The following is a 20,140-nucleotide window of genomic DNA, read 5'->3' as shown; positions in this document are numbered from 1 at the left end:
TATTTCTCATCTCAGGCAAAAGCGATGGTGAACCAAGCGCTTTCCAAGCAATAGAGGAAAGGATACTCACATAAGCCCCCTCATCTATGATGGTACCAGCCATGACCATTCTATATATTTGAACGATAATTCGGAATGGCACACTTGTTGGTAGGCGGGGTCTGCCTAGTTGATTCCAATCGAAGGAGACAACTAGGTTGCTTGGAGGTGGGACCGAGTAGACGGCCGGGTATGGCTCTGACGAACTTCCTTCCTGTGGTAAAGGAACGGGTGGATTGCCCCCATGTTCGTCGGAGTCTGTGTTGATGAAGAGAATTTGGATGGTGTCATCCTTGTTCTCTTCAGTGACTGTATCATCCGAAGATAAAACCTCTGAAGGCAAGACCGGGTCAACTGCCGCCTCGACCTTTTGACTTTCGTCTGGTATGGATTCAGTTGGTTTATCCTCAATGATAGACGCTTCAGCCGACCACTTGAGCGGGCCAGCTGGATTCTCAACTAGTGACGGACTCGGCAAGAGTTTTTTATATCCAGGAGGAAGTTGTAATGGTGAAACCGGACGATCATCCAAAACTCTTTTAGCTTCGTCTAAGAAGGGACAACGGTGGAGGGCATGGTCGCCTTCGCACAGTTTACAAGGAAATCTAGCTTTCCCTCTTTGTCCTGGGGCTTCACTTTCACTAGTTGACGGTGTGCTTTCAACATGATCTCTAGAGGTTGATGACACCGGATTGTGCAAACGAGGAGACCAGTCCCTTAGTATCCGGGGGATGCAAGGACAATCTCTATGAAAGTGGTCTCCTTTGCAAATGACACATGGCGATTTAGGCCTGGTCGGTGCTGTGTGTGGATTTTCGTTAGACGACACTCGTTTTCCCCCATTCGCCTTTGGCTCCTTCTTCTTTTTCTCTTTCTTCTTCTTTCCCTTCTTCTCCTTAGGAACTTGGCTTTTAGCTTTACCAGTTCCATCAAGCGAAGAGGAAGGAGGAGAGGAAGAATTAGAGGAAGTAGAAGGCTGGTGGGTAACTCTGGACTCGTCTAATTGCCGATTCGATTGTTAAGGAATAGTGGTGTTCTGAACGACATTGGTTGAGAAGAGCCATACTGGCAAGCCAATTTTCAGTCCTGGAAGTGACAATGTGGCCATATGGGGCGCACCAACATCTCCCCAAGAGGAGAAGGGACTAGGATTTCCACCAAGGGGAATTCCTTGGTTCGTAGGCTCCATTTTCTCAACCCAAAGATCAACATAGGAAAAGGGTATGAATATTCCGTTTAAAATAAATTTTAACACGCTTTGACACAACTTGTTTTTTCAGTTTTAAAGAGTCGAGAAAAAACAAAAGATGACTCTAGTCTCCTTCAATTTTTAATGAGCCTGAAGTGACAAGTGCTCAGATGGACCTTTTCCGTTAAGGAGTCTGAAAAGGAACGAAAGGGACTGCTCTGGAGGTCTAGGTAGAGGGAGTACCAAACCAATCGCAAAACTGCAGAATACTTTTTACGGTACAGCAGTCGATCTTCCCGAATGCTGTGTTCGATGCATTGCGATCAGTAGGGCGGCTGACACGGCTTCCTGTGGATAAAGGTTTTATGCCTATAGGGGTCTCCCAATATATACTCGATGGTACGTGGGAGCACAAGTCCGTACTGGCACTTATCGTCTCAAAGTGGAGGAATCACCCAACCATCAGTGAGGACAACAGTTACCAGGCTTTACGACGCCGGAATACGTCTCTAGCCTAGACCTCTAAATGTTGTGCGTTAAGTTACAAAGCGTTGTTAAGTTCATTGAATTTATTTTAGGTTGATCTTTCTTATGAAGTTTGCCTTTTGGGATCACCACGAGATGTATATGTAATTCCTAAAATGAAATCTAAAGATGATAAACAAGCTTTTATCTCTTTTTAGCAATGAAAATCCTAGATACTAAGGGAAAAGAAAGACACAATCTTTTCGCAAAGAGCAAAGAGCACACTGTAAATGCACTTTTCCTAAATCAAGCCAAACAGACTGCCAATATGCAAATGCACATGCATGTGTTTTGTTTTTCACTTTCTTAATATTGATGCCTAAAAAGAAAGTTGTTGTACAAATCTGAATTTGCTTTCAAGTGACAAACACAAACAAGCTTCTTTTCGAAATCAAAAGGTAGAGATGATTACGACACTTTAAGATTTTGAAATAAACACTCGTTTCGACACTAGAAAGTGACAAATTCAAGCCAAAGACAAAAGTAAAATCATAATCGACTATCAACAGCAAATAAACTTTCTCCTATGATCAAAATCGACACTTGCGACAGATCTAAATCAAAGGACGACAGTACGACTATTCTACTTTTGCAATGAAAACTGTAAATGACGTAACAAACACACAAAAAACATCTACAGTTTCTTTTATACAACTGAGGCGGAATTACAGCAAAGAAAAGGGGTTTTTAAACAGACACATACACTGATCACAGGCTGCAAAAATCAGAGAAAAAACTGAAAAAATGAAGCAAAGAACCTCAACTGCACAGGGCTAGGCTGATCAACGCACCTGTTACACAGAGAAACTGGATTGCAACGCAGGTTGCCCTCTCAGGAACTGCGCTGAAATGCAGAACCTCTTCACAGAGCCTGCGCTGGGGCAGAAATGAGAATTCTATCCGGGTTCTAGGTCACGGTTTGCAGTTTAATCTATGGTTTTTGGCCGAGTAAAAGCAATCAGTAATGCACAATCAGAGGGTAGATTTAAAGAAGGTTTAAGAGCTATCACAAAGGGCAATCAGATCATTTGTGAATCAGCTGTTCAAATCATAAACAGATCCAATGAATGGATTGAAGCAGCAGATGTCTACTTTGCATTTGTTAATGGCAAATGCAGTTCGATTCGCTACTTCTAAGTTTATGAAACAAACAACAAGAGAAACACAAACAAACCAACTAGACAATCGTCCCCAGCGGAGTCGCCATTTTGTTAATGGGAAAAGTGTCTATTCAGAACGACCCTATCCCACTAAGGTGTGACAGTGACCTTAGAAACAAACAGAGAAAACTACTTTTGTATTCTTCTTTATGAACTATAAACAAAGAGAAATAGGATGAACCAACCTGTGTCTTGCACTAGTCCTTTGATCCAATCTCTCTCTTCTTTGACAGCTTCCTTACTTGCCCAGCTTCACCAAGTTCCTGTAAGATCACAGAAGAAGAAAACTACACAAAGACATGGATTTATATTCATAAATAGCTTAGGATCAGATTTAAGCTAAACATGAAAATGTAACAAACATCAATGATACACAAGCATGTAGGAGAAACTCAAATAGTTTTATTGATATAACAAGAAGATCCAGGAGGAGTTACAACCGATGATTCCTGATCCAGCATCAACCTCCTAGCAGAGAAGCCCCTCTTCACCTCCAACAAAGCATAAATCACCCAATACTCTGATATCTATCTCAAAACCAACAGCAATTCTCCGCAATGTACAATATTCCAGCCCTTGGATCTCTTGGATGAGGGATCCATATATAGATGTATGCAAAGAGGATGAGTCAGCTCATGAATTGATTAGTGGCTTCTCTCTATCAGTTCTTGCTTCCACTTGGAGACTGAGAGCCTCTTACTCATCCCTGGTCAAATTCAGTGAGGCAAGTGTCATTGGAGAAGATTCTGGAAGCTTCCATTATCTCTCCACCTCGTGGAATGACTCTGCCACTTGTCATTTCCCGCTCAACGCACCCTAGTAGTGCATTTAGGTGCGTTGCAACGCACCTAGCTAGTGTATTTGGGTGCTTTGCAATGCAGCTAGCTAGTGGAGCAGCTGAAATGACCTTGATTTGACTAATTCTGAGCAGTTTCTGGTGGAGAACTTCTGGGAGAAGCTGTAATTTGTTGACCTTGTTCCTTTAGGAGTTAGAACAACACTTTTAGGGACTTAGGAGCCCTTGGTTTATGGACATTTCATGCTTAGAGCTGTAAGGCACAAAAATGTCTATAACAGACATGTTCAAGACTATAATCCTTCTGTAGTGCACATCCTTACCTCCTCCTCTGATACTCTGTTTCACCATCTACCACTTGTTCCTTATCTCGTGTCATTCATGGGGGAAACATTATGGCCCTCCTACGATGGATCGTCTCTTGTCGACATCAGCTCATTATCCAGGAGACTGATCTAGAGATCCCCTTTGGTACCTTGGAGCTTGCATGCCTCAATGGCAAGTTCTTCATGCCTGATGATTGACTTTCATCATTGGTTGTCGATTGGGTGATTCCATGAGTGTTCAACTTCAGCTCATTCTTCACACTTCGTGGATTGTACTAGATAGTACCTTGAGAGCCATTGGCATTATTGGTGGTTTCTCTCGTGCTTGTTGACGGTTTTCATCATTGACCAGTAATCAAGTGACTTTCTATCATACTTGACCTTAGCACATCTATTCGCATGCTAGAATTTGTATTATGATCGGTTGGGTTTCAAGACCCCAAACTAAGATTACACATGTTCAGGCTGCATGGATTGGTTCGTGATTACATACATGACTCTTTGATGGATGGTTGCGACCATACCTAAGTCTTCATGGATGGCTGCGACCATACCTTTGTCATTATATATGGTCTTATCAACTGGGTGGCTGCATCCATACCACAGACCAAGTTTGTATGTCTTTTGGATGGCTGCACCCATGCCTAGACTATATGTATTTCACTATCAGAGATATCAATTATACTTGTGCCTATAGGTTCTTCAAGGTGGTGTTCCAGTTCAGACAATTTCGTAAAGCATTTCACCCCTCCCACTCTCTCGGGCTTCATGCTTTAGGGGGCATCTGTTACACAGTAATTTGTCACTATCCACATTTCAGTCCCTTTGTTGTGTCATGTGTCAAATAAACATGTTCATGTCTTCCCATTGATGTAAGAAGATTAAGAAAATGCTCTCTGATGCTGAAGATTGACCCTTTTTTACTAAGTTCCTGCATCGTCACTAGTAAACCCTTAAAATCCATGACGGTTCTTTGTCATGCACTATATCATTGCGACGTCGTCACTAGTCCCCAGTTCATGACCTGCGATGATCCAGATTTGGCGAATTAGTTCAAATAGTCGGCCTTCTCAATGTTTCTAGAGCTGGTTGTTGGGTTAGTTTGGGTCACCTTTCCACCTCTAGGATGGTGGTTCCACCTCTTGTGCAACCTTCCTTGGGGATAATCTCCCTCTCCCTCATTTCATGGAGACTCCTTCTCCTATAAAATCACTCACCATTGCTATGATCTGCTAGTTCCTTAGTTGCTAGTTCTTTTGGTTGTATAGTGTTGTTGTTGCTTTTGAGTTTGGTAGATAGCTGGTGTGAGTGTGATAAGTGTGGGATTGCTTTATATTTTGCAAGAAGGTGTGGAGTGCCCTTAACCTTGCGTAAAGCTTATGAATGAGAGAGAGAGAGGTATATTGCTATTTGGGAGACCCATCTTTGAGAGTGAATGCTTGAAGAAACACAATGGTTGGACCCTCTGAGAAGGCTTGCGACATCAAGACTTGGTTGTAAGCTTTGCTCTCGATTTATCATTAATACAATCAATGATGATTTCCTATGTCTTGTATGTAATTTACTTGATAGCTCATGACTTCTTGACTTTATGAGTAAATAGATCATTGTTGTTTCCCGGTTACGTGCTCTGTTGTTTCTTTGTGGTGTTTCAGGTTGATCACTCATTAAGGGGAAGGAAACGGAAGCTGGAGCAGTGCAATAGAACTTCATCGACCACCAGTTTGAGGTAGGCCTCCAACGATGACTATTTAAGGGAATTAATCGTTGTTTTGTCCTTGCTGTGACTAGGGCTAGAGGGGTTGCCTCTATCTACAGAGGGAACACTTTCCTGCATCACATAGCCAAAATTATAAGAAAAGGAAAAGTAAACTTGAAACTCATGGGTTGAAGGATTAGAAGACTCCTTGTTGTTCTATACATCCTAGAATTGGCCAGAAATTTGATTTCGGTAAGTAGTATGAGTGGTGTAGGCATAAAGAAAGTGTTTGAAGAGGATACATGTAGGATGGTTCAAGGAGAAATGGTATTTCTAAGAGGATTTTAGATTGGGACTTTGTATAATATACTAGGAAGAAATGCTAGTGATGGCTGTAACAATTCCATTTTTCTTGAGAATGTAGATGAAGAATGAAAAACTCCTATGGTCTCTAGAGAAAAGACAACGGTGTGGCATAAAATACTGGGACATATCAGAGAGAAATGTCTTTGAGTACTATATATTAATGGTATGGTAGAATATATTTCTAATTTCTCTTTGGATTTTGATTTTCTATGAACATTGTTTATATGGGAAGCAGAATCGAGTAAGATTCTCCTCTGGTTTTATGAGGTCAGAGGGGATATTATAGCTTGTGCATAATGATGTATTTGGACATATGTGAGTTCCATCATTGGGTAAATCTATACTATGACTCATTCACATATTATTATCAAGATATAAATGGATTTATTTCCTTAGGAAGAAAGTTAAAATCATTGTTAAATTCAAAAATTTTAAGGCTCTTATGGAAAAGAAGTTAGAGAAGAAAATTAAGGTGTTGAGAACATATAATGGTGAAGAATTCTATGGGAATTAATTAGAATAAATATTAATAAATGTGGTATGACAAGGTATAATACTACTCCATACACACCTCACCATTACAAAGTTGTAAAAAGGATGAACATGACGCTGATGGAGAAATCAAGGAGCGTGCTCAGTGGTGCCCAATTAGGACAGGAATTCTAGGCAAAGGCAGTGAATATTACATGTCACCTAGAAAATAGATCACCCTAATTAGTGTTATATGATAAGAATCCACATGAGGTATGGACTACTAAGAACCTTCTCTTAAACATTTTAGGGTATTTGGTTGTGATACGGAAGTACATGTTCCAATGGAGAATAGGAGTAATCTAGCTAATAAAGCTAAAAGGTGTATCTTTATTGGATATAAAGAAGTATGAAAGGTTATAAGATTTGGAATAGAAAAAATAATCTGGTAGCATATAGTCTAGATATGGTATTTAGAGAAGTAAAAAATGATATCAAACAAGAATTTCTATCAAGGGAGAAAGAACCAAAGAAGACAGAGTTTAGATTTGATGATAATGAATTAGAATCTATAGAAGAAGAAGAAGAACCATAAACTTCAACCTTTAGGAGATCAATTTGAGAAAGAAGGAAACTAGAAAGGTATACTCCACCTAAATTCCATTCAAAATTTTCTTTTTTTATTAGTAATGATCCTAGAACTACTAGGGGGAAGTGGATTTAGAGGATGGAAAATTTTATAAAAAGGTTGTGGTTGAAAAAATGGCAACCTTGATCAAGAAAGAGGCTTGGGGTCTAGAGGATTTGAAGGATGGATGAAATCCCATTAATATAAAATTGTGGTTTAAGAAGAAGTTAAATGTAGAAAGAAGAGTGGAGAAATATAAACCTTGGTTATTAAAAAAGGGTTATTCCTAGGTAGAGGGAATTGACTTTGGTGATATTTTTTCTCCGGGTTCCAAGTTAATGTTTGCTAAATTTATTTTATTTGTTGGTGTTTCTTTTTATCTTGAAGTAGAATAGATAGACATGAAGATAAAATTTATTCATGAGGAAGTAGAAGAATAAATATACATGAAGAATATAGACAAATTTGTTGTGAAAGGAAAGAAATAGCTAGTATGCATGCTGAAAAAGTCCTTATATGGGTTAAATAAATCACCAAGGATGTGATATCAAAATTTTGATACATATATATTTGGACTTGGCTTCAAAAGGAGCAAACCAAATCATGGTCTATATTTCAAATTAGTTGGTGGTCGTGTTATTTATTTGGTCTTGTGTGTGAATGATATGTTGCTAAGTGGAAATGATAGGGAAATCATTTAGGAAGTGAAAACTTGTTTTTCCTCTAAATTTGACATGAAGGATCTCAGCATTGCAAATTTTATCTTATGCATGGGAATTAAAAGAGATCAAGTAAATAAGAAACTCTGGTTAAGTTGAAGAAAGTATGTTAAGACAATATTGCAAAGGCTTAATATGAAGAATTGTAAACTGATTTATTCCTATAGGTCTAAAGTTATTTGTAGATCAATATTCAAAGACACAAGAAGAGGAAGAGGACATGTCTCGTGTTCTATATGCTAGTGCAATTGGAAGCTTCAAGTTTGAATTAGTTTGTACTAGATCGAACATTTCATATGCAATGGGAGTATTAAGTAGGTATATGTCAAAACCAAGGAAGGAGTCGTGGAAAACAACAAAGTGGGTTTTTGGGTATTTGCAAGGAACTGCTAACTATGGATTATGCTATGAAGAATGAATAGGATTGGATATAGTATTGGACACACATGGGTTTGTTGATGTAGACTTGGCTAGAGATCTACATCATGAAATATTTATCGGATGAGCAAGAGATAATATATAGTGGCATTCTCAACTACTAAAGTTTAATACATGGAAACCACTCAGGAAAGAGAAGAAAAAATATAGCTATATAGATTATTTTTAGCTATTAGGTTGGTAAAAAAAGAAGTAAGGATAGATTACGATAGTTAGATTGTGAAGCAAAGAACCCAAGTTATCATTTGAAGACAAAGAATATTGATGTTTAGTATAAATTTGTGAGAGATATGATTGAATACATGATGGTGTTATTGGAAAATGTGGACACTTTGAAGAATGTTTCAAATTTATTAACAAAATTTGTGGGCACTAATAAGTTCTCTTGATGTAGAGAAATAATGGGCATTATGGCCCTAGATTGTTGATCATGCACTCATGTGTGACCCCTTATGTGCAAATAAAACAACAAGTGGGAGAATGTTGGGTATGTGTTATATTATTTGCATGAATATCAACACACATTGTATAATGTGTGAAGCACAATGGGGTGGAAGCCTCATTGCACATGGGTTTCGAGTAGTGCCCCTAGAAAAAATTTGGTAGTTATTAGCATTCTTTTTTGGTGGTTTTTGGCATGTAATTTTTATTAAAATAATTTTGTGGTGTAACACCCTCCTCCCACATCTACCAAGTAATGGATGATAGGGGTAAACATGTGATGATAAGTTACTATGATATGATTCGACTCCCTATGTGTCAGTTAAGGAAGTGGAACCATCAAAACATATCACAAAAACCTTCCACATCAGCAACAAAACTCCCAAGAGTCATGCCAACCACTCAGGTAGCCAACCCCTCAGTCTCACTAAATTTTTAATGCATCAAACCCCTAGATGCTCCTTTGATATGGACTAGCATGCGTGCAGGAGGCTCTAGACTCTCCCACATCAAGGGTAAGCGAGCATCCAGGGACCTTTTTCCCCAGTGTTGTGCCTGTGACTTTGGGATTTGTTCCACTTTTTAGGCCCAAATCCCAGGTCACTACCTAGAACTGAAAGACACCTTCAAAAATGAAATTTCACAGCAAAACAAAGATACATTTGCAGAAACATCAACAATGACTAGACTAGACCTCTACTAGCCATGAAAAGCATTTCATTAAACATGTCTAAAATATGCATTCTATAGGTTTTAACAATAGAGCTAAGCATAGGGGTCACATACTTATCTGAGATACGTTATGAGGCATTGTTTCCTTATCAAATTAGTTACATTATCATATATTTGGCCATATATACATTTTTCATTCATAATTTACAAGTAAAAACATGATGAGAGCCATACATATCCACTATCATAATACATGTTCATAACCAGAATAATAACAAAAAATATACCAAGGAAAAAGAAGTCATATAATCCACATATGAACCAGTATAATACTCATAACATACCAAGGAGAAAGGGAGCTCTTATTGATGATTGCATAGGCCAACCAGGCATGGGATTTCCACGAACCACCAGACTGTAGACTAGGCTAAACCAAATATTTCTTTCAGCCAGCCACCCCCATGCCATATTCCAAGCATGAATGTGGGATATCATGAAACAAATCCATCAAAATTGAACCAGGGCTCATAGAGGCCAAACCACCTCAACCCATCAAACAGTGACTCCACCTCACGGTTGGACAGCACAAACCATCACTAGATTGGTCTCTACCCAAGCCTTCCAGGGCTCTAGATAATTTATTCCAACCTGGATTCCAGGACTAGTATCTCAACCCACGACTGTTATCGGGCTCCAGAACGTTTGTCCAACTAAGGCTCAAGGACTAGCAACTCAACCCAAGCCATTAGAGGGCTTCCAGATCATTTGTCCAACCAAGGCTCCAAGAACTAATAACTCAACCCAAAACCATAAGGAACATGTGCACCAACCAAAAAAGAAAAGGGAAAACCCGCAACACCATGGCTATCTAGGAAATGACAAGGCTAGGAAAAATTGTTGTCAATCTAGGAAATCCTCCATGCTAATGAAAAATCATAGCCATGAAACCACATGCATATGCCATGCATGCCAAAAATAGTGAGAAAACAATACATGCAACTTGATACCTGTGAATAAATCCAACTATAGTTGTTGATCTCGATGTCCTATTGCACTTTCCTACTCTTCCTTTGCCTTCATGCTTCAAGCATCCAAGTATGCCACACACTCCAAGAGTGCTCCAAGGAAACTCTAAGTGTCCAAGAGTATGAGAGAGAGAGAATAGAATGAGAGCTCCAAAACTGAACTAACAAAAAGCTACACTGACCAAGCTTTCCCACTGATCCTCAGAAGCCTTTTTATCAATGAGAACTCTATTTCCTTCAATTTCCATTATTTTCCTTCATTTTCCTCCTCACATGCAACTTGTCACCTTTCACCTTAATTTTCTCCTAATTTCCTTTATTTCGTAAATAAAATGCCAAATAATGCCTCTTTGTCTTTCCAAATCCTTTTCCATTTCCTTTGCCAATTTCCTTACCCATAATAAACCGAAGTGAACACCTACTAAGATGTTTTTCCCACCATACATATTAGAATAAGTGTCCCATGACCTTGGTCTTATATATATTTTTACATGGGTTTTTAACTAGGGTTCTTACAGAACGCTCCCACTTGGGGAAACATCGTCCTCAATGTTCAATGACACCTACAATGAACAAGACTTTTGAAAACAAAACATACTGTCCATGGAGCTTTATAACACATCTCGTTGCAGTATTTACAATGACCACTGCTAAACATGAAAATCATATCATTTACTAGAGATTTATAACATAGCTCATTATGGTATTTACAATAATAACCACATATACACACATACACATTTGATTCACCCAGCAAACAATCATACTATATATGGAGATTTATAAATCCATCTTGATATAGTATTTACAATAATACACACATATACACATATTCACATTTGCTCAACCAACAAATAAAAGGATACGACGCTTGCATCCGCACTAATAAGTTCTCTTGATGTAGAGAAATAATGGGCATTATGGCCCTAGATTGTTGATCATGCACTCATGTGTGACCCCTTATGTGCAAATAAAACAACAAGTGGGAGAATGTTGGGTATGTGTTATATTATTTGCATGAATATCAACACACATTGTATAATGTGTGAAGCACAATGGGGTGGAAGCCTCATTGCACATGGGTTTCGAGTAGTGCCCCTAGAAAAAAATTGGTAGTTATTAGCATTCATTGTTGGTGGTTTTTGGCATGTAATTTTTATTAAAATAATTTTGTAGTGTAACACCCTCCTCCCACATCTACCAAGTAATGGATGACAGGGGTAAACATGTGATGATAAGTTACTATGATATGATTCGACTCCCTATGTGTCAGTTAAGGAAGTGGAACCATCAAAACATATCACAAAAACCTTCCACATCAGCAACAAAACTCCCAAGAGTCATGCCAACCACTCAGGTAGCCAACCCCTCAGTCTCACTAAATTTTTAATGCATCAAACCCCTAGATGCTCCTTTGATATGGACTAGCATGCGTGCAGGAGGCTCTAGACTCTCCCACATCAAGGGTAAGCGAGCATCCAGGGACCTTTTCCCCCAGTGTTGTGCCTGTGACTTTGGGATTTGTTCCACTTTTTAGGCCCAAATCCCAGGTCACTACCTAGAACTGAAAGACACCTTCAAAAATGAAATTTCACAGCAAAGAAAAGATACATTTGCAGAAACATCAACAATGACTAGACTAGACCTCTACTAGCCATGAAAAGCATTTCATTAAACATGTCTAAAATATGCATTCTATAGGTTTTAGCAATAGAGCTAAGCATATGGGTCACATACTTATCTGAGATACGTTATGAGGCATTGTTTCCTTATCAAATTAGCTACATTATCATATATTTGGCCATATATACATTTTTCATTCATAATTTACAAGTAAAAACATGATGAGAGCCATACATATCCACTATCATAATACATGTTCATAACCAGCATAATAACAAAAAATATACCAAGGAAAAAGAAGTCATATAATCCACATATGAACCAATATAATACTCATAACATACCAAGGAGAAAGGGAGCTCTTATTGATGATTGCATAGCCCAACCAGGCATGGGATTTCCACGAACCACCAGACTGTAGACTAGGCTAAACCAAATATTTCTTTCAGCCAGCCACCCCCATGCCATATTCCAAGCATGAATGTGGGATATCATGAAACAAATCCATCAAAATTGAACCAGGGCTCATAGAGGCCAAACCACCTCAACCCATCAAACAATGACTCCACCTCACCATTGGACATCACAAACCATCACTAGATTGGTCTCTACCCAAGCCTTCCAGGGCTCTAGATAATTTATTCCAACCTGGCTTCCAGGACTAGTATTTCAACCCACGACTGTTGTCGGGCTCCGGAATGTTTGTCCAACTAAGGCTCAAGGACTAGCAACTCAACCCAAGCCGTTAGAGGGCTTCCAGATCATTTGTCCAACCAAGGCTCCAAGAACTAATAACTCAACCCAAAACCATAAGGAACATGTGCACCAACCAAAAAAGAAAAGGGAAAACCCGCAACACCATGGCTATCTAGGAAATGACAAGGCTAGGAAAAATTGTTGTCAATCTAGGAAATCCTCCATGCTACTGAAAAATCATAGCCATGAAACCACATGCATATGCCATGCATGCCAAAAATAGTGAGAAAACAATACATGCAACTTGATACCTGTGAATAAATCCAACTATAGTTGTTGATCTCGATGTCCTATTGCACTTTCCTACTCTTCCTTTGCCTTCATGCTTCAAGCATCCAAGTATGCCACACACTCCAAGAGTGCTCCAAGGAAACTCTAAGTGTCCAAGAGTATGAGAGAGAGAGAATAGAATGAGAGCTCCAAAACTGAACTAACAAAAAGCTACACTGACCAAGCTTTCCCACTGATCCTCAGAAGCCTTTTTATCAATGCAAACTCTATTTCCTTCAATTTCCATTATTTTCCTTCATTTTCCTCCTCACATGCAACTTGTCACCTTTCACCTTAATTTTCTCCTAATTTCCTTTATTTCATAAATAAAATGCCAAATAATGCCTCTTTGTCTTTCCAAATCCTTTTCCATTTCCTTTGCCAATTTCCTTACCCATAATAAACCAAAGTGAACACCTACTAAGATGTTTTTCCCACCATACATATTAGAATAAGTGTCCCATGACCTTGGTCTTATATATATATATATATATATATATATATATATATATATTTACATGGGTTTTTAACTAGGGTTGTTACAGAATGCTCCCCCTTGGGGAAACATCGTCCTCAATGTTCAATGACACCTACAACGAACAAGACTTTTGAAAACAAAACATATTGCCCATGGAGCTTTATAACACATCTCATTGCAGTATTTACAATGACCACTGCTGAACATGAAAATCATATCATTTACTAGAGATTTATAACATAGCTCATTATGGTATTTACAATAATAACCACATATACACACATACACATTTGATTCACCCAACAAATAATCATACTGTCTATGGAGATTTATAAATCCATCTCGATATAGTATTTACAATAATACACACATATACACATATTCACATTTGCTCAACCAACAAATAATAGGATACGATGCTTGCGTCTGCAACAAGGGAATCCAGGGCTCACACCTCCACCCTCAAAGTAATACCAGGATTCGCTTCCTTACCAGGAAGTCTAGAATCCACTATCAACATCAAAGTTTCATCCAATGTCCAGCGCTACAATCCTGCACCACTTACCCTCTTAGTGAATAATTATCGACTCATTGTTTCAGGCACACTCCCAATGTGCATTTGATTCCATTTGGAAATGCTAATGACCAAACCAAATCCATTCATCAACCTTCCCTTCTCTGCTACATAATCCCTCGAGTGATCCAGTCACCCCCTTCCATGCAGGCACACACCTTCCAAGTTCCACTGGCACCCCCATCCCGGGCATTCCATCCTCGGCAAGGTTTCCTCGCATCAAAAGGTCCAAAAACCAAGGCATATTCCTACCTTAAAACCATCATACCAGTCATAGCATTCTCATGGAAATCAATGGACACTATTGGGTACCAGTGTCCCAAAATGGCCCTACTCCTGAAGTGATTTACCAACATACTGTTGCATGTTCCAATTCCTTTCATTGACGCTAGTACATCTTGTAGTCAGTTTCGACCACCAAACCAGGCATTTTCGTGCTTCCTATACCAAGCACATAACTTCCATTAGATTTAAAATAAATTGAAATAAATTCACAGCATACCTCATTGGTAGCTTGTCATTAAGGTACACTCGCAATCTTTTTTACTTCATGTCACAACAAGTCAAACTAATTGTTTGATCAAATCATCATGAATAAACATATCACATATAGTTAGGTGAAACTCAACCATCATAAATTAAAATCATGAATCACATAAAATCATCATAAACCACAATCATAAATCACATGTAACCATCACAAGTCATAATCATAGATCACATGCATAATAAAACTGAAATAAATAAATTAATTAATTAATTAATTAAAATTAAAAAAAAAAATTAAAATTAAAATTAAAAAATTAAAAAATAAAGATAAAAATAAAAAATAAAAAATAAAAAAATAAAAAAATATTGATACTTATCCTTTGTTGATCCTTACTTCTTCCTTTTTTATTTCTGTACACACACCAGATTGGTTGTCACACTCGACAAACACCCAATGCCTTATCCTCAACCATGTGCACATACACATAGTGCACATCTCACACATACAACCACACAAGACATACAATACCATGCATTACATGCACCTACACCTGACATAACACACATACACCTACACCCAGTGTACAACACAAAACAATACATGCTCCTACATCTGGTGTACACCACAACACTGTTTCCAGGAAAACTAGTGTCTATTTAAAGTTGCTAGTCCCACTAAGACGGGTAGCTATCTTAGAAACAAACAATTCAAAGTAACTTGTGTTTTCCTTTATGAGAGATAGATGAGAGAGAAGTAGAGAGTACCAACCTCAGTCTTTCACTTGGCTCCTTACTTGTTTCCTCTCTCCTTTGATAGAGCTTTGCCACTCCTTTCTCACTTGTCCCGCTTCAAAGAACACCTGTAGAGTCAAAGCAGCAAAATACCATCAAAGCATAGAGATATATAACCATAAACAATGTAGAATCAGATGTACATTAACCATACAAGTGCATACACAAATACAAGATTCAGAAATATACAAGTATATGGAGGAAAACTCAAATAGCTTTATTGATAGAAGTAGTATGAGAGAGGATTACAACCCAGCTGTCTGATCCAACATAATCCTCCCAGCATGAAAGCCCTCTTCACCTCATAAAAAGCAAGATCACCCAACAATACAATGTCTCAAAGAGAAACCAACAACACTTCCTTACAAATTACAAAATTCCAGCCTTTGGATCTCTAGGATGAGGGATCCATATATAGATGTTTGCAAGGGAGTGAGTCAGCTTCTAGGATTTTGATTAGTGTCATTTCACTGATAGTACTTGGTTCCACTTGGATATTTCATGATCACTTACTCATCCCTGGGCGAATTCAGAGAGGCAAGTGTCATATGAGCAGTTTCTAGAAGATTCTTTTAGTTTCCACCTAGCAAATTGCCTTTGTCATTTATCTGCTCTCTCTCATCACACCCTAGAGAAGGGATTTTTAGTATGAATTGCACCCTTTGTGTGTAGCAGGTGAGATGCATCACATCCTCAACATGGAGCAATCTGTATGGTCCAGTTTTGACCAGTTCTGAGCAATTTTTCAAGGAGAACTTCTAGGAAATGATGTAACCAGTTGACCTTGATCCTTTAGGGTATGAAACAACACTTTTAGGGGTTTGAGAGCCCTTGGTTTATTGACATATGTATTGGGGTTGCAGTGCCCAAATATGTCTATAACAGTTGCCCCCTAAAGCATGAGGTTGTAAATCTTCTGATGTCGGGTGAAATGCTTTATCATGAGGATCTGAGGTTTTTTGAAGTGGAAGGTGACCTGTAATAAGATACAATACAATGCATTATCTTCATAATATTTTCATGATCTAGATGAGGTAGGCATTCCCATGCTCAACTTTATAAATTCATTTTCATGTACATAAGATAGACAATCGTCTGTGTGGCAGACTAATGATTCTGGTAGAGCCATCATCCTCTAGTTTGGATGATTATCTCTGCAGCTAGGATGTACATTTGATGTCTTTATTTCCCTGAATATATCACAGCCTGGATGGATGAAACTAGATCCGGGGTCTTCAAACTCATTCAATCTTCACCCGAAGTACAAGTCGATCCATGTGAAAATATGTTTTGATGTCGAACATGTAAAGACATCACCTAATTACCAGCCAATGATGTAAGCTGTTAACAGGTGCGAGAGGAATCACCGATAATGATAATGACACTCAAGGTACTGTAGTACAATTCACATGTTGTAATACATGAGTCGATGTCGAACACCACGCAAAATCTTTCGGTTGAAGTCCATTGATGTAAACCTGTCACCGGAAGTGAGAAACTTGTCATTGAGGCATGCAAGCTTCAAAGTACTGAAAAGGTTGTTCCCGAGTCAACTTCTTGGATAATGAGCTGATTTCAACAAGAAGTGACCCATCATAGGAGGGCCTTAATGAATCCCACATCTACAACACAGAATGGAACAAATGATTTTGTGGAGGTGAAAATGATCTAATGATACAAGGTTCAGGGTGGCGGTCATGAAAGAATGGAGCGTGAAGGTATTGCAGCGGATGAGGCGTTAGCTGGGTTGGTGAATTCTCTAAGTGACTTCTCTTGAACATATCGGTGACACTAGAATGGATTGGTAGCGTTAACCCCAAAATGGATGGTACAGAGGACCAATGGTGATATGACCGGTGAACGGAATAACCCAACCCGACTCAATCATGGTGATGGAGTGAAAGTGTCATGTTCAAGAGCGACCTGCTACCAATGAAGTTCTTCAAGTTTTCTTCCCTTTTTCCCCAGTCATTGCTAACCAGTACCTCTTTATTTTTGTCAAGCTTGAGGAGGATAACATATGCTTGTTCTATAATTTTCCCTTTGGGCAAACCTGTCGCTATGTTTTAGCGAGCCTAGTGACAGTGAAACTCACTCTTGTCCGTATGGACAAGTTTGTCGCTATTGTTTTAACGAGTTTAACGACAAAGATAACTCGATCCTTTTCAGTTTTATAGAGTTTGAAAAGAGATGGAAAGGAAACTCCAATAGTCTTTTTTCGTAGTGTAATCCCTTAAGTCCGAAAAAGTATAAAATAATACGAAAGGGATGACTTTTCCGATCACTTTAGCAAGCCGGAAAAGACAAGCGCTCGATATTTTTGTGTAATGATCCCTTAGGTCCAAAAAGATTAAAATATAGAGGAGGGATGGCACTTCAAATCACTTTAACGACTAGAGGAGCCAATTACTCGGCATTCTTTTCATATTTTACGAGTCTAAAAAGAGCTTAAAGGAGACTTGTTTTTTGAGGAACAAGTGATGTTTTTGGATAGCAACTGGTTCCAGGTAAGTTTGGAACTTTTCAATCACGGTAGTGTAAAGAAAATTGCTAATAGAATCACTCATCGCAGTTGTTCCTCAAAAGGGTAAACAATCAAGTGGAGGCGTATGATCGGCTAAAAAAGAGTGGAGGTGATGGTAAGAACACGACCAAAGTTCAAAAATTGATAGCTATGTAATCACAAAAGGTTATTTACCGAAGGTGGGTTCATTTTTTAATGAGCTTGAACTCTGGGGGAACATATGCTCATTGGTAGGTTTATTTTTTAACGAGCTTGAACTTTGCGTAAACCTACTCATGATAATAGTCAGAGAGGTTCAATTCACCATTAACACTATGTTCTTTTGACGGTCGTACTTCTTGTTCAATTACTCCATCAAATTGATTAGAAATGTAAATACACGCTTGAAAAATGAGTTAAACACCAACATTTTACTTGAATTACGTGAATAGTAACATAAAAGTAGTTTTTACCTCTCATTTTTACCATTTCATTCAAATTTTGGATTTTTGGAGCTCTGGAGGTGTTTTCCACCTCGATTTTCATCAGATGATTCTGGGAGATTCGGTGGACTATTTTCAGCGCTTTCTGGACCAGGTAGGAGCTAACCCTGAGATCTTCAATTTCATTCTTTCCTTTTCTTATTCTGAGCATCTTTTCCTATTTTTTTGGGCCTCAGGGGTTTGAACAATTCGTTCTCTCCCCATCCCACCTAGTATACATCGAAAGGTGCGATGCATACTATGTTGGCCATTGGCTAGTAAATATGCATCCCACTCAGTACACAGCTAGGGTGCAATGGGCACAAAGAGAAAAGTTTATGCACTGTTTTTTCATGGAAATTTTTCCTGTTTTTGCCCAAATCAGGATCCTAATCCTTCTCTTGGTTGTTTTTCAGAGATTCATCGGATCAAGATGGTCATTACACGGCATGAACACGAGCATGAAGAAGAGGATATGATTTCCTTACATGATCTAGGTACAGTGATTGCATTGCGGAACTGTGGCTTGCTCAAATTCTTTTGTATATCCAGCATGAGGCAACAAATCAATTTGTTGCAATACTTTCTCGATGCATGGGATCCTACCAACCAAGTGTTACAGATTCAAGGTAAATCCATCCCTTTGACAGTTGAGGATATCTACTTCTTAACTGGTTTATCGAGGCGTGGTGCTCCTCTCTCACTATCGGGATTCGCCCGTGGGGGTGAATCCGTGAGGGATTATATTTGCTGGCTCTGTACAGATGGATCTCAACCGAGCAGGGATGGCAAGATCAGTATTCGAGATGTCACTGACCAGTCCTTGAGGACTATCTTATTCACCTTTTCTAGATTGGCTGGTAGTGCAGCTCTTCATTTGGCCAACAGGTCCTATATGCAGTATGCTCTGGAATGCCTTGAACCAAAGGTATTCAACTGGTGTGATGCAGTACTTCCATTTATAAAAGAACAAATTTCCAAGGTGAAGAAGGGAAGATCTAAGAACTTTGTTTATGGTTCTATTCTAACCACTTTCACCTCGGAGAGGATCCCATTAATGCAGCCATAGTACATTTCACTCGGATTACCAGCACCGACGGAACCACGGATGCAGAGATGGGTTGATCTCATGGCCAGACATGCTAGTCAGTCACAAAATTCATTCTCTGATGCCTTCTTTGAGTGGTTCGACCGTAAGGAGATGGTCTTTGCTGAGTACCCATATGTTGGGATGGATTTCGGAGGTGACCCAGATTTGGTGCTGTCGGCTGGCGAGCAGTGGGGTGTTATAGGTAAAAAGATCTGACCATATCTCTGTTTATTGTTTTTATAATGTTCTTGTATTTTTTAAATGTCATCAAGACTAATCAAACTCATATGCTTGCCTGGATATTGGACCAGTGCGACTAGCAGTGTGCCTGAGGGTAGCAACTGCCATTCTAGCAGGAGAGGCTGTAAGGAGGGATGTCCTTCACGATCTGGATGTAGCCAAGACCCTTGCAGTATTATAGGATCAGATTGAGGGTCTCACACTTGATATTCAGGATGTGAGGACTGACGAGTTCCCTCTGAGATTACAGCGCCATACCACTGGTATGCCGAGTCGATGGACTAAGCTCTTACGTATGATCACACAGGTAGTGACTTGTTATCACCAGCACCATTAGTCTAGGGTGCTT

Source organism: Pinus tabuliformis, chromosome 8 (genome assembly GCF_031772625.1).
Source record: "Pinus tabuliformis cultivar Carrire ecotype Pingquan chromosome 8, CPIR1, whole genome shotgun sequence".
NCBI lineage: Eukaryota > Viridiplantae > Streptophyta > Pinopsida > Pinales > Pinaceae > Pinus > Pinus tabuliformis.
This window is presented reverse-complemented; position numbering follows the sequence as displayed.